The sequence below is a fragment of the Phoxinus phoxinus genome (assembly GCF_949152265.1).
Source record: "Phoxinus phoxinus genome assembly, chromosome: 13".
Taxonomy (NCBI): Eukaryota; Metazoa; Chordata; class Actinopteri; order Cypriniformes; family Leuciscidae; genus Phoxinus; species Phoxinus phoxinus.
Window position 1 is genome coordinate 16423984 of NC_136888.1, and position 16358 is coordinate 16440341.

Sequence of the window (16358 nt, forward strand, 5' to 3'; positions counted from 1 at the left end):
CATGTTTAAATATCCATTAGTATGGAGGGTCAAGACATGTTCCTTCACAACAGTAAATGAATTATGTAGAAATCGATTTACATTTGCGATATGCCTTGCACAACTTATGAAGACCTCATACAAATCATTAAGGAGATTTGGCAATATTTTGGGTATATAACAAGATGTACAGTATGATATAAATATGCATTTTTAAAAATGTAATTAAATAAAGTGCAGGTCAAACATATGGGTATTTTTTATATATATATAATGCAATTATGACATTTCAAATTAATGTTTTAAAATAAACTAATGTTTCAAAAAATGTATTTAAAAAAGCATTTTTTGTTATTTCCCATCTTGGTTCAAAGACGGAAGAATCTTCTTTTGTACAGATCCGAAAACTTCCAGGTATACATCAAAAGAAAAAATCCCAGATTCTTGCAGTCTCGGACTTTTGAACACCGCTGTATATACAAACATATTAGCTTCCCAAATGAAAATGGCTCCCTAATTACTTTCCAAAAGTTCTCTTTTCTATTCAGAAAGTACAAATGAAAGTACAATTTCCATTCAAGCAGCTCCCATTCATTTCGATTTATTCCTGAAAGCTTGGAATCAGTCAGAACACCCCTTTTGTAGTGAAAGACTACATTGATCATACATTGTCATGAAATCACTTACTTGTCAAGGTAATTGCCTCAAAAGTTTCACTTACAGTGCTGATCTTTTCTTCGACACACTGTAAGCACACAAAAAACAATGTTGTCACAATATAAAATACATTCACGTTCATTCGATGCTGCAACACTTAGGTTTCCGTGGTATAAAAGTGTGACCATTAAAATGACAACAAAAGGATTTCAATGCAGTGTGCATTACAATTGTACTGTATTAAAGTTTTACAAGAAAATGTGATTGCCAAAGCGATTGATAATAGCTATACACACAACCTGAAACCCCTTAAGGTAACAGTATCAAAAAATCACAGTATGTCCTTCCGTTAACCTGTGCTGAAAAAAAAAAAAGTGTGAATCTGTCCAAGTGACCATTCAAAAACCATATTCCTTAAAGGGCCGTCGACATGGGTGGACAGCCGGAATCATTGCTACGATATAGAATATGCTGATATCATGGCTGTTTAAGGTGCAAACGTTACTGTAGCAATGGAACAGTGTGAGAGAAATTAAATCAGACATTTGATAACTACGGCCATTGTTCCACTTAATGTACAGATCTACTTGAGTGTGCGGCGAGTGAAAGTGACTGAGGCACTGCTGAGAGTCGCTATGCTACGTTACTAAAGGCTATAATTAGTAGTATTCTCACATATCTTGAGAACATATTAGAGAAGAAAAGTCACTTGTAAAGACCCACTTGAATAGCACTCAAATTTTGTCTCTGTATGAGCAATTTAATAGCTCATTTGAAGCTGTTAACCCAGGTTAACATTACATGTGCATTTCATCATGCACTGCATTAAACTGAACTTGTAAGGGCAGGGATTCTTTTCAGGAAAACCTTTGACAAATACAATATGACATCTCCACTAAGGTGATATGAGGTAGACAGGTGGACTATAAACATAAAATCGATTGTGTTACACTTATACATGAAAACGTACTGAATGGTGCCAGTAAGAAAATTGTGCTTCGGAAAGCAAAGTGTGTGAGAGGCTAACGTTTGCAAATTCACTTCTTTCTCGGCATTTAAAGAGTCGCAACGTAACTAAGCACAAATAAGACCTCCATAATGAATTCATAAGTGCTTTCACACCATCTGTAATGGGGAAAAAATTCTTTAGAAAGTTTGCATTAAATCAACAGCAACTTATAATGTTTCATTGCCACATTAAAAAATCTGTCTAATCACTGCTATTTGTATGGCACTTTAAACGACTACCATAATTAATTTTAAAGTGTGCTTACAAGTAAACTTACTAGTAAGCATAACAAGAATCTGTTATAGGTAAAAAAAAAAGAAAAAAAAGAAATATATAGGCTATATATATATATATATATATATATATATATATATTGAGGCTTTGTCTGTTTGAAATTCAGTAAATATTAGTAAATATAATGCAATATTACTATTATTTAATATTAGTAAATATAATGCACATTTTTTTGTAAGATATATCTGAAAATGTTGAAAAAAGTCTGTGAAAATGACATGAAATCATTTACAGTGTGATCACAGAGCAAAAAGGATGGAATATCAACAAAGCAAAGCAGATTCAAAGGCGGTGATATATACGATTTGTCCTTAATAAATAAATATTCGAGGCTGGGTTTACCCTGTGTTAGACTTCCATCTGTCTACCCTTATACAACATCACCTCCCCTGTTCACACGTGTGTGTGTGTGTGTGTGTGTGTGTGTGTGTGTGTGTGTGTGTGTGTGTGTGTGTGTGTGTGTGTGTGTGTGTGTGTGTGTGTGTGTGTGTGTGTGTGTGTGTGTGTGTGTGTGTGTGTGTGTGTGTGTGTGTACCTATTGTCTCTCCTTCCGCCCCTGCTAGTCGAACACATTTCCACTCTCATTAAAAATATCACTATATTTGATAAATAGTATATATGAGTTACTTCAACTACTCACACTTTATGTTCCAGGGGTTGATTCTTATTATATTAACTGAGAGTTAACTAACTAACTTTTTTCTTTTTACCATATGTCATATTCACTTTTTTACCATACCGTTATATTTATACTTTTCAAATGTGTTATACATAAAACATTTTTTTTACCCCAAACTTACATTAATTATTCCATTAAAACCAGCAATTTCAACTTAATAAATTGTTATATAAAAGTTTGTTTTTATAAAAGAAAGAAATATGATGTCATGTATGAAGAAAAAATAAAGAATATACAAAAGTTATAACTTTTGAACAGTATTTTTTGGCGTTCATAATATTATAACATCGTCAATTAAGTTGTAATCTTATAAAATTGTGCAAAAAAGTGTAAAAGTATTTAATTGTTTGCATTTAGGGTTCATAAATTGCTAGCTAACATGTCAAAAAAAGTATGTCATACGCCAACAATATATATATTTTAATTGAGAGAATTATCAGAAATAATTTTTCAAAATACATCTAAAGATAGATACATACAGACAAATTAAATAATCTAGAGACTTTGAAAATTGTATTTTAAAGGAAAATGTATTTGTAAAACTGCTCATAGTTAAAGAAACTACTGTGTATGTCTTTACGAAACAGTGCAAACTGATATTGATCTCATCTATTTAAAATCGTACCCACTGTGCATTATTATTGCACATGCGATGAATTCAATCAGATTCGCACAATTGGTTTTACTGGAGTATGCACATCAGATATGGTTGTAATTGCATCTAATCCTGCGAATATTCAGCATGCGATACTGCTTACTTTTTTAGCACAGCATCGCCTCAACCACAGTACAGCTGCATGCGTGTAGATCACAGGAACAGGTCAAACGTGCACGCAAGCTCCTCACTTGCACCAAAACTAACATTATACCAGGAAAGGCGGTTTAGTTTATAAAAGACAAGATAAGCCCCATTCTCTCTCTCTCCCTCCCTCTCTTTCTCACTGACACAAATCAGCACGGTTAGAATAAACTGCATAAGTTATCAGCTCCTTGGAAAGCAAAAGGAAGCCAAAAAAAAGAAAAAAAAGAAAAAGACTTCTATCACTTAATGAAAAATAGCTTCCCTTTTGGACAGAACTTCATAGGCTGCAATCAAGCCATGGCCCCCTCTTCTTGACGTGCAATCGAGGCAAATCAAGTCAGCATCTATTAATAATATTTCCCTGGCTTCTTTCATTCCACTGCATGTCCTACGACTGTCAGGGCGCGTGATGGAGCACTGCCTTTATCTCTGCTCAGGCCTGCTCTGTCACTGTGATAAACAATTCTAACAAGAATCAGAATAAAGATCTTCCCAGTAGACTCCAGGAGATAGAGGCCCTTTTTTCTCATTTTCTAGACGGCAAAATTTAATCTAGTGGCTGGGCCCTTTTTCTCCCCTCCCTCTTTTCGCCGCCTTTTTTTTTTTTTTTTTTTTTCAGCGTCACATTCAAAGAGATGCAAATTTATCAGAGCTGGGACCTGATCGACTGGAAGCGCTGCGTGAATGTCAAAGCGGAGGCTTTGGAAGCGGAGACACCTCCGTCTAATGAGCTGAGGCTGGGCTGGAGCAGGTTGTGCTGACCCGTGTGTTCGGACGACTGGCCCCGGTCCTCTTTCTGTGAGACAGGGAGATAAAGCATCTTTTGATTGACTGTAATAACTGACAGTACTTGTTTTCTCATAAACTTGTGTTTTGCAAACCGCTGTCTGTCTTTTCTCTCACATTTCCATTTTAGTCTCCAAAGTTTTGAAGGCATTTTACGTTAATGTTGCAACATCGGGACTGAGGAGACCAAATGTAATATTTGTAATATTTAAAAAATTAATTTCAGTCAACCACAAATCTGAAAAAGGGTGGATGTGTCATCCTAACAAGCCCTCCTAGATTGTGTATTTACATATTCAGATTCAGGGAAAAAAATACATACATACATAAATACATAAATATATATATATAAATCTTTTTTTATTTTTTATTTATGTGCTTATGTCATTTTATTTGTTTTTTGGTCGGTTAATAACGATTACAATACAGTTATTGTAATTATTATAACTATTCATTAATGTTAGTTAATGCATTCCAATTTGTTTCAGTATTAGGTTAGGCTTAATCTTTCTTTAGATTATTTAATGAGAAATACAACTGTTCATTGTTAGTACAACTTTTAGCTTCATTAATGTCTTTTTGAAATGTTGAAATTAACATTAACTAAGATTAATACAAGTTCAAAAAGAGAGTAATAAAAAGTTGTTAACATAATCTAGCAATGAAAAAAAGCTTTTTAGAAGTATTTTTCATTGCTAGATCATGTTATGAAGTTCACAAATGAAACTTATTGTGTTACCGTTTTTTTTTTTTTTTTTTTTTTTTGCTATTAAGGTTTCATTTGTTTTTGTTTCAGTTTTACCTAATTTAATTTCTTATTTATCTCCAGTCAGTAATTGTACTCCTCCAGCTTATTTTAGTTTATTGTAAAGGCAACATTGACAATAACCCTGATCTATTCATTTATAGTTGGATGGATGGAAAGATGGATAGAATTTAAAATATTAATTTTATATATACATAATATACACACCGGTAATATATATTACATATAAATATATATGTATATTTAGTTTATATTTAATATAGTAATATTAATTGTGACACACATATTTTAACTTCATAAACGGCTTTCGACTATACGGCATGTTCACAGTTGCTGCAACAGGAAACCTCTATCAATAGCAAATTCGTAGTGCACTATACAGTATAAAACCACATGACTTCCTTCACTTTTAGTCAAAAGCAATGTGTGATAAGCAAGCTCATCGACGCATTCTGTCACACATACTCCCATCATACCTGCATCCTGACAGTAAAGACATTATAATAGGCCTTTGGGTGACCAGAATAAGAGGCAGGTGCTCTGAACACAGGATATCTGGCCCATCAGGGATAACATAACCTGACAGCTGGGAAACCCTGCACTCGCGGGGGGTGAAAATGCATTGATCAGCTTAACACTGTGAAAATCTCTGAATGTGAGAGACTAGAGTAACAGCTTCAAGACAATAAATAACATTTTCTCAGAAGATTTGACCAATATATTCCAACTGGAACACACAAGTGCCTTTCTAACAAGGAAAATTATGTTTGCAGTCCATTTAAATGAAAAGGAACATTTTCGGTATTATTAAAATGGTTTGTTGTCCTTTATGCAGGTTTGCAATTTTGCTGTTTGTTTGGAATCCATCAGCACGCCGAACCTTAAAAAGCATAGTAAAACGAAATAGCGGGATGATAAATAATTTAAAACCATATCAGCACTCAAAAGGGTCTCACTTTTAACATATTCCTTTATTTCATATTCACACACTTACTCTGTACACAGACACATACAGATATACATCATCAGTTCACTTCCTGTTCGAGTCTGCTGGCAGGGGTTTGGTTGTTTTTATCCTCCTCCCTCCTGTTTGAAGAAGAAGAAGAAGAAGAAGAAGAAGAAGAAGAAGAAGAAGAAGAAGAAGAAGAAGAAGAAGAAGAAGAAGAAGAAGAAGAAGAAGAAGAAGAAGAAGAAGAAGAAGAAGAAGAAGAAGAAGAAGAAGAAGAAGAAGAAGAAGAAGAAGAGGAACCCACTTGGCAAGGTGGAGTCCTGATACATATTCAACCTAAAGTAACCCAACATGATAGAATGATACTTTATCTTGCGGGACGCGTCCATGTCTTTGTTGAGGGTGGGTCTTTAAGGAGAAATAAAGTGTGTGAGATTGATTAGCTGTGAGCATGCTGTTGGCAGGGGTGGTGTCTCGAGAAGGGGGGGACGGTGGATGAAAGGCTACTCACTGTATCGGACAGGTGAGGGATGACACCTGGGGGAGAAACGGTAAATAAAACAAAAGCAGGTGATCCGTTTGGAAGCAGGGCGAGTGGATTCGGTGGGCGGGAGAGGGTGCAAAGTGAAGTTGATGAAAAAATTAGGTATACAATAAAGGGCAACACTGGTAATATTTTCTGAGAGCTGGGACTCATTCATTATCTTTTTTTCAGAATATGTTAGTACTTCTTCTATAATTACTCTCGTGTTAACAGCATTAATGTGTTTAATTAAGTTCGTGGCTTGAGTCATTTTAGTCTGTTCTGTGTGTGTGTGTATCAGTGTTTTTGTCATTTTTATTTTACATTAATGGTAACACTTTACAATAAGGTTTCATTAGTTAATGTATTAACCAACATTAACAATGAACAAAAGATTTGTTACAGTATTTTTATTTTATTTTATTAATGTTAGTTATTTAAAAATACAGTCGTTCATTGTTTGTTCATGTTCACAGTGCATTATGTGCATGTAAATGTTGAAATTAACATTAATTTATATGAATAAATGATGTAGAAGTCTTGTTCGCTCCTAATTCATGTTTACTAAAGTAGTTAACTAATGAAACCTTATTATAAAGTGTTACCAAATTTATTCATATTTTGAATTAGCTTGTATTTTTATTAGTGCTGTCAAATCAATTAATTGCAATTAATCGCATTTAACATAAAGTTTGTTTATATAATATAATATGTGTGTGTGTGTGTAGGCCCCTATTGTATCTCCTTGTTTATATAATATGTGTGTTTGTGTACATACACACGTATATGTAGATCATAGGTACTTGTACACACACACACACACACACACACACACACACACACACACACACACACACACACACACACATATATATTGGTTGTTTTTGTTTTTTTAATACATGTAATAATTTTAGTACTTTTAAGTTTTTCCAACTAATATTTGTATATATATATATATAGGCCTATATATATAAATATATATATTTATTTAATTTCAGCTTTATTTCAATTAACTGAAATGTTTTAAGAATTTTAGTTTTAGTTGACGATACTAACCCTTTTATTTATTTATTTTTTTGTGTGTGTGTGTGTGTGTGTGTGTGGGGGGGGGGGGGGGGTGTAGAATTTGGACAATATTTTTTTGCTATTTCCCTGTATCTGTATCCTCTTAGTATTGTTAAAAGTTCAATGAGCTTTTTAAGCTATAAGAAGAAGGAAAGAAAAAGAAAAAGTTCAGTCGTCGTGAGGTTCCTGCCCACACCTTTCCCTCTAACCCCCTCTGTGACAGCTTCGCACTCCAGATCAGCAGCCGTGGGAGACCAACATCTAATCCATCCTCGCTGCAGCCTTATACATTTTTAATTGTGCTCGCGAGAGAACTGGGACGAGGGACAGAGATTGAGCGCGATGTCTCGAGCTGTATTAGAGAGGCAGGGCTTCTCAAACATCTGCCCCGCCCATCCCAATAAAGTTAACAGAGAGAAAAAAAAGGGCTATGCAAATGAGTTTGCACCCCTCGCCTTTCTGCATTGATTGACACACTGAGCTTCTCTTATCATCTCTCATAATACTGACAGTGAACCAAACCTTGAAGCTCGAATGCATATCACAATAAGTGGAAATGTAAAGGCTTTATTTCAGCACATGATAGCTGACCTTGGAGAAATCAGAAATTACCTTTTGTGGAACAATGTTGTGAGACGTGGGCCTGTAAAAAGAAAAGAAAAAAAAGAGCAGATTATATGGAAATCATTTGTATGAACTGTTTTTCATTAACATAAAGGAACAGGTTACCCATCATTTACTTATCCATGTCATTTCAATCCAACTTGATTTTTGCAGATTTTTTGCAGTACACAAAAGTATCATAAATGTAATCCATGACTCATATTCCAAGTTGTATGAAATCATATGACTGCAATTACATTTTTCTTTCTACTTCTCGTCAATGCACCTGGGATTTTCAGTGAATGGCAACTCAAAATTTAGCCAAGTTATATGAACCACTTTTTATGGTGCTTTTGTGTCCTTTTTTAAGCTTGAAAGTCTGTTATTTGAAATTGCATGAAACAAAGCATGGGGAACTTATTTCATAGCAATAACAAATTGAATTTTCCACTTCTCTTTACTTCGAAGAAAGAAAGTCATGAGTTTGAAACAGAATGAGAGTGAAAAAATACAATTCTGGGTTAACTGTTCCTTAAACTTTCTAACATTGACTTTTCCATGTATTTTGCATTGCAACAATAGCAAATCATAGCAGATTCTCACCAATGAACACTTTTTTTTTTTTATCTAAGATGTTTCTGAAAGTGCTTTTCTGAATATGTTATTTTGTCTTTATTGTAAATGATATACTACACTATAATCAGGTATGCTCTTTACCTATTGTGTAACAAAAATAAGATATTATATGAATCATTCTGGGACAAGTGGATTGGAAATTTGATGGTTGTGTTTTTATCCAATGAAACGGCTATGCGTTTATTTACCCATTTCCACAAAACTGTTCCACAATTATTCATTCTAAATCCTATTGCATTGAACATGATACTGAAGCTCTGATTTCTATGTTTAGAATTTTTATATAGATTTTCCTGATATTTATTTCAGCCACACTTCATTATAACCATGATTAGATAGAGTACAGGTTTCTGGAGCACTGACATTTTTATTAGGACCAGGAATTGGGAGGGGTGCTTGGGGGGTAATTCCTCTGGCATCTGCCACATCAAGATCTGAGGACAAAAGTCTCCCAAAATTGCCATTCTCCATGCATATTAAAGAAACTTGTCATCCAGACATCACGGAAAGCTACAAAAGATAAGAGGCACAATCCCTTTGGGGCAGCATTTCTTGCCATCAGAATGGCAAAATTATAACCATAAAAATGTCCAATTTAGTGGAAAATGCTTGATTTTAGTATGTTTTGCATAAAAGCCAGTGCATTTAAATTGCCCGTGCCAAAAAAAGGGAAAAAAAGACAAATTGGCAATCCATGTTGAGTCAGAATTGACACTAACGCTATAACAAAGGGAATATGCATTACAGTGGACTGTAGAGAGGCACTCTACCTTCTGAAAGGTAGAGTCCATTGAGACTGTAAATTAGGATGGAGGAACAAGGAGATGCACTCCTCGCAGAGAGTTAATGTGTGGAGCATATGCTGCTTCAGAGAAATTACGCTTATTCCTTTTCATATGTGCGGCCTGTCGTAATGTTAGGATGTACACAATCGTGACGTGATGTGAATTGAGCGCGGCATTCTCCGAGCGCAACCTGCATTTTGCACGTCCTTCATAAATGAGAATCACGTAGAGTACACCTCCTCAAGCCACATTCAAAGTGCACAACCGTTTCGGGGCTCATCTCATTTACCCTTGGATGCTAACCATACTTTCTGCTAAAATAGCACACTTACTTCAGGTAAACCAGAATAAATCCATCAATGTTGTTATTGTAAACTAGAACTAAAAAGTAGAGCTGAAATAAAATAAAACAAATATTAGATGAAAACTTAAACTTAACTTACATGAAATTAAATAAAATGTAAATACTGTATAACTAATTAACATTATGATACTTTGGCATAAATAACTTTTACCATGGTAAACTTTGTACAAGAAATGTAGGACACAGATTTAATGTGTAGTTTGATAATAATGTATCATTTCTCTAGTCATCCATTTATTTACCTTAAAGTGTGTATATTCGCCACTATACTGCCATGTTCATGGAATAAAAAAACACACAAAAATATATTTTTTACAACTGGTTTCCTGAACACTCCCCGCCGCCTGCCATTGGCTGATACAATAGATAGTCCCCCCCCCAAACTCACACTATTAGTTAAGTTGCTGGTTCAAGTCAGGAACTGATACAAATAGTATAATGGTTTAAAATCAGAGCCACAACATGTGGGTAAATAACCCTACAAATGGTGGTAAAACTTTATTTTAAAGTATGCTTGTTACACATGTTAGGCTACATGTAGTTACTGTAGTAATAACTATCCCAGACAGCAACATATTGTTGGCCCAGATCCGGCCCACATCTGGTACACATGGATTCCACACGGCCCAGATGTGGGCAGTATCTAGGCCGACACTATGTTGCTGTCTGGGATATTATGCATATTTACATGCAACAAACCCCAAACCAATATCCCAACTCTAACCCTAAAGTAAGTACATGTAGTTAATTATTAAAACTCATCACTTAAATGCATAACTGTAACATGTTCATCTTAAAATGAAGGGTAACCCAAATTGCTTACCTATGGTTGTTTCTACATATTAAACAACCAAAAAAAGTACTTATTTCAGCTTTACGGTTAAACGAATATATGCTGGTTTAAGCATTAAAAGTTAGTTGAAGCTTTGTTCTTTCAACCCAGAGGTGCACTGAACAATTATTTCAGTTATATTCAGAGCAATCAAAGCATACGTCTTTGTATTCCCTCATTCGCATTTTTGCTAACCAAGCATTCACACATCTTAACAGTGATTTAGAAGCAACACATCAGCTCGCTCTTAAAGACAAAATCAGACTTGTTTCCACAGCCGACAGTCAATTTTACTGACGTGTGCTCAGCAACCTCTAGAAAACTTTCTTTAGCCGCCTCAGGTGAAGCACCTTCTTTTCTCACTTTGTCTGTGTAATTTATGGAAATATCCGAGTGTTCTCTCCTAGGCAAAAGCGGATTTCCTGAAAGATAAGTGCAAAATTCCACAATGCCGATCTACCAAGTGGGTAAACACGGGAGTGAGAAAATAACACCTCGGGAATGGTCTATGGATCAACATTCTCCAAAATATGATTTCCTAAATCCTTTATAAATTATAATAACACTGATAAGCTTTCGGCTTAAGTGATCCATGGAATCACTGGCTTGAGAGTTTAACACCAGTACCTGAAGAGGTAATTCTGATGCAAATGAGACGAAAGACTTCCTAATAAATGCCACTGGGTGGTGAATAAGGTCCAGGTGGGAGTGTTATTTATACAGTTTGGGTAAAGACTTGCATCAGAGATTGAGAAGAAACGGATTGTTGCTAAGTTGAGCCACGGCTTAATGTATTGTGAGAAGTTTTGCTCGGTTTCTCACCGGTATCGTTGGTATTCTCACTCGCTCTCTGGCAAACACACACACACACACACACACACACACACACACACACACACACACACACACACACACACACACACACACACACACACACACACACACACACACACACACACACACACACACACACACACACACACACACACACACACACACACACACACACACACACACACACACACACACACACACACACACACACACACAACCTAGTCTAATCTTCACTGCTGATTGGCCTACTTTCCCCAGCAATTGTTAAAATGTATTTTATATTATAAAAAATATATATAATTTAGTGTGTGTGAAAAAATAAATGTATATATATATACATTTATATTGTATATTGTATACACACACATATTGTATACACTACCAGTCAAAATTTTGGAAGAATTCCGGTTTTGCATATTTATTTTATATTTAAGTCTCTTATGCTCAATAAGACTGCCCTTATTTAATTAAAAATAAAGTCAAACAGTGATAATTTGAAATATTATTACTTATTCAAATATATTTTCTATTTTATTTCTGTGTAATTTATTACTGCGATGGGAAAGCTGAATTTTCAGCATCATTACTCCACTCTTCAGGTTATATGATCCTTTAGAAATCATTATAATATGCTGAATTGCTGCTCAGTTATTATCAATTATTATTATTGCTGCTTAATCCAGGAGGAACATGTGACACTGAAGACTGCAGTAATGGCTGCTGAAAAAAACAGCTTTGCCATCTCAGGAATACATTTTTAAAAATCTTAAATTGTAATAATACATATTATTATAAAATATTTAAAATATTACTGTTTTTACATCAAATAATTACAGCATTGGTGAGCATAAGATTTCTTCTTTTTTTTTAATATTAGTAAAATATCTTATTCCTAACTTTTGACCAACAGTGTACTGTACGTAACTCCTAGAATTCTTGACAAAAGTTGATGAGTTTTTTTTAAATGTAATCTAATACAAGGGTCATGTTATGTGCCGCAGACGTTCATAAGCAGCATAAACTATGAAGTTCTGAGGCCCTTGAACTTGAAGTTTTTTCCTCTGTATTTTCAAAAGATGAAAAAAAAATCATAATGATATCATATCATCTCTGCAGATGTGATACAGTGATAAATTTACCCCTTATTACTCATGTCACGGCTATAAAAGATTAATACCCCTCCACAGTTTTAGCTCACTCAAAGGCCATCTCCAGCCATTTCCAGCTATTTGTTATAATTGCCTTGACAAACCCTGGTTTCATCTCAATTAGCACCTGAATAGGCACTACTAGAGCTAATAGAAGCTGTTAGTCCATCGCACAATTTAGGCTGAACAGAAATGGTGATGGGTAAAATGCAATTGAATTCCTAAGTGCCTGTGCCTACTTTGTTTGCCAATCAACTGTAGACTCGGGCTTTGTTTCACTAGATACCTTTTGGGGATCCTAATGGAGCAAGTCCTGCCCCCAGGCAATTGGTGCCACTCAGGCAGTCTATTGTTTTTCCTCATAGGGGGTACGCTTCATACGCAAGAAGTATAGAGAATGGCTATGTGAATTAACCAGAGAAATTAAAGAAATCACAGACGCACCAGATCACGCATTTTATAGCTTTAACTTTTGTTAAATCTGCTAAATGAGTACGGGGAAAGTACAAACTATTATTAGCTGTGCTTTCTCACTCTTTTTTCTAGTCAAATTCAAAATAAATCAATATCTATCGGCAATCTTAAAGTACTCAATACTGAAGAAATATGAAAAGGAAGCCTATACTTCATATGATTCCATAAATGACTACTTTTCCGATAAAACCACATTGTTAGCATATTTAGGTATTCAACTTTACAGTACCAATGAGCAATTTTTTGAGCAAGTTGCTTATGTAATATTCGCTGTCTTCTTACAGGTTTTCAAAACTTTTTTGGCATTAATTTTAACAACAACAAAAAAGTGATGAGCTAAAACCCAAGAGTGTGTCTAATGGTGTGTTCCTTAGTATTAAAAAGTAATACTGTACACACTTGAACTTGTGATGTTATAGAGCTAACTGACAATAGTACCAAGTTAAATATCAAAACAAGCTGTTGTAGAGCCTTTCCCCCATATCTGAACACTCACGGGCTGCGCATGATGTTTGGCTCTAAGCAACGACCTTGAATTAGCTTCCAGTACCCTAAACCTTAATCAATATGAGCTAAGGAAATACCCCAAAGTCAATATGAAAGTGGTAGACTGGTACTCATCTACCTCTTATTTTCTTTTCTGTCTGAGAAAGCTAAAAGACTGAGCCATACCCTTTAAAAGAGGTGTTTAAAGTAATATTTTCACCAGCAATACAGAGATAAAAACAGTTTGTACATGGTAAGGGATACCAGGAGTTGTGCGGTATAGGTATTTCAATACGGAGAAGTAGAAAGAACATTAAAGCACTTAGGTGAACTAACATCCCTTAAGTCCTAAAGAGCAGGGATACAAAGAACATTTGTCCTTAATCTGGTCTTTAAACACTTTTCGTGTTGCATAAGATATGAGCATTACAATGTTCATACACCTGTCAACTAATGGTGGCTTAATGAAATTTGTCTTTGACCAGTGAATTATTCAAGCTACACTGTACTTAATTAACGGCTACCTAAATTATATCTTGCTGCCATACAGAGAACTAATGGGGATTTGTTAAATGGCTTCATCCAGTTTCAAATGGAAGCTTGCGAGGGAAAAAAAATAAATGGTGCTTTAACCATTCAGTTGAGTGTAAATATAACTAATGCACAGGTTGTGTTACAGTTGTGGGAAAATATGTCTAATTTGGACTTGGACATCATTGGAGGCAGTATACTCAACAAACTGCCATTTACAACCTTTTTATAAGCAATTAAAGCAAAAATTTGTTTTGTGCAACTGCAGTGCAACTCACAGACGCAGTGCAGAAAACAACTCAGTCTTACTTACTGTAACTTGACTTTAAAAATTAAATTTATGCTCAGTGTAATGCTGAAAATGCAGCATTACATGGCACAACACATGTTAAATTGCTTTTATAGCAGTTCAAAAAGCAGCATGGAGTATTTTAGACACAATATTTCTAGTTTTGCTCTGCCAACAGAAATAGTTCCAAAGCCGTTTTCGAGCAACAAAGTCGTTCCTGAATGAATCGGTATCTTTGAATGAACAAAGTAAATCATTGAGTAAATGATTCTATGACTCACTCATAGTAACTTGTTTCGTTCCTCATTTAATCAGTGTTTTGAACAAATCGCTTGAGTGATTCAATGACTCGTTCATAAAGTCATGTACATTTTTCATGAATGAATCAGTGTAAATCGGTTGAATTATTGATTTAATTATGCCATCCAGCGTGTCTATGTCACCTGCATAAAGAATAACTGACCGAGATCAGAAACCACACCAAAACACATGATGTTTCATACATTCAAAACATTCATAAATTTTTAGTTGAGAGTCCAAATACTTTTATGCAGTATATTGACATAAGTCAACAGCGGCTGGTTTCATAAACTGCTTAGACTTATCTTACAAGCTAGTTATCTAATTGTTTTATTCAAGACTGTTCATACTTTTTTATAAAAACGTAGCTTGGTCTACTTTGACACAGAAAAGTTAGAATGATTAACCCATTAACTGCTAGTTGGTCATACTACAGTAGTTCTTAAGATCTTAAGACAGTCTTAACATGATGGCTATGTGCAACTGGCCCCAGATTGATGCAATAAAAATATACTGTAACTAATTTAACTAAATTTCCAGTCTTTTTCATCATAACAGCGACAGGGCCATTTGAAATAGGTCTTCTGCTAAAGAGGCTGAGGGGAGGAAAAACTTGATGGAAAGTGGACTAACATCGAAGGGAATAAGTTGACTTAAATTCATGACCTTTGATAATGTTTATCCAGACCCTCAAAGCCTCCCGGAGCCTCCTGATGCATGTCAAGTTCGGAAGTGGGCTAATTTAGAGCTGATGCCCATTATGTAAACATGAGGGAAGTTCAGTTGACATGTAACTCATGTATTTTTGAATCTGATTAAAGCAAACCATGGGTCAAAACTTCAGTGCCATCGGCACAGGCATGGGTCAGTCTTAAATTATGCAGCAAGTCAGGGAGTGAAAAAAGACCATAATTAGATGAAGGAACTCAAATGTTGCCACTGGCACACCACCTAATTCTAGTCCCACTGAGCCAAGAAGACCCATAACTTGTTTCTGACACATAAGGTTGACTTACCATCTAAAAAAATGGAATTTTATGCTGAGAATATTTAAATAATAGAAAATGTTGCATTGAGTGTCTTAACGCAACAGTCAACTGTGTTCACAACTGGCAAAACAAAAAATCAATGCTTTGTCAGGGTATGTATTTCACTGTAAAAATGGTTCTAAATGCCACCAGAGTCAGTGTTCATTGACTTCTAAATGTTGTTGTTTTTTCATAAATATATATATATATATTTAAAGTGTAATTATAACTGCACTTTCTTTTGCTAGATGTGTTGACAATTAAAGAATAATTTGCTAACATAGCATAGATTCAGCATTCATTCCTCCTCCTTTTTTGCATGTCATTTAAGGGCTAGCCAGGGTTAACATGTTAAATCTGTTTTATGAGGTCTGCTGGAGCCCACTCTTCAACAATACATCTGTTCAACAATTATTAGACCGTTTTTGTCATAAAAAATTCAACACCCCTGAGTGTCGCATGAGTAAGACCTGAAAATTTATGCAGCGAATGGAATACTTAATTTCTCCTAGGAACAGGAATGGAGTAAAAGCAGAGAT

The 16358-nt window shown here is 35.0% G+C and overlaps 1 long non-coding RNA gene across 2 annotated transcripts in view; it reads right to left on the reverse strand.

Moving 5' to 3' along the window:
* Positions 1–3192: 3192 nt before the first annotated feature.
* Positions 3193–16358, reverse strand: part of LOC307009643 — a 78310-nt gene continuing 65144 nt past the window's right edge. For both annotated transcript variants that reach the window (XR_013800089.1, XR_013800090.1), the window contains exons 2-3: positions 8122–8152; positions 3193–4216 (exon numbers count right to left, since the gene is read on the reverse strand). This is a non-coding gene — a long non-coding RNA (uncharacterized lncRNA). The remainder of the gene's footprint in view (positions 4217–8121; positions 8153–16358) is intronic.